Genomic DNA, 359 nt, shown 5'->3' with positions numbered 1-359 from the left:
AAAGCATAGCTTTTTTGCTTTTCCATTACCATTAATGGCACCCAAGGCCAGAGAAACCTCAAAGGGAAGACAAAAGCTTCCTCTGAGTCTTGGGAGATGGAAAAATATAAGCCGTCATAGCTCAGGGGTAGAACATTTGACTGCAAATCAAGAAATCCCTGAGATACCTCAGGGAATAAATGGTCCTCCACACAACTATTGGGAGCAACTATGGATAGGAGTACCAAAATCACTAGGAATCATTCAACAGAAGCAAGGAAGAGACATAGAGGAGCTCAAAAAGCACCATTGGACCTTCAAGAAGGCGCCACCCTCACTCAAGTGGATTCATTCCTTGTTCTTATTTCTTTCTGCTTTTC

The sequence above is a fragment of the Arachis duranensis genome, chromosome 9, assembly GCF_000817695.3.
Source record: "Arachis duranensis cultivar V14167 chromosome 9, aradu.V14167.gnm2.J7QH, whole genome shotgun sequence".
Classification (NCBI taxonomy): Eukaryota; Viridiplantae; Streptophyta; class Magnoliopsida; order Fabales; family Fabaceae; genus Arachis; species Arachis duranensis.
The sequence above is the reverse complement of the archived record's forward strand: the minus strand, read 5'-3'. Positions refer to the sequence as shown.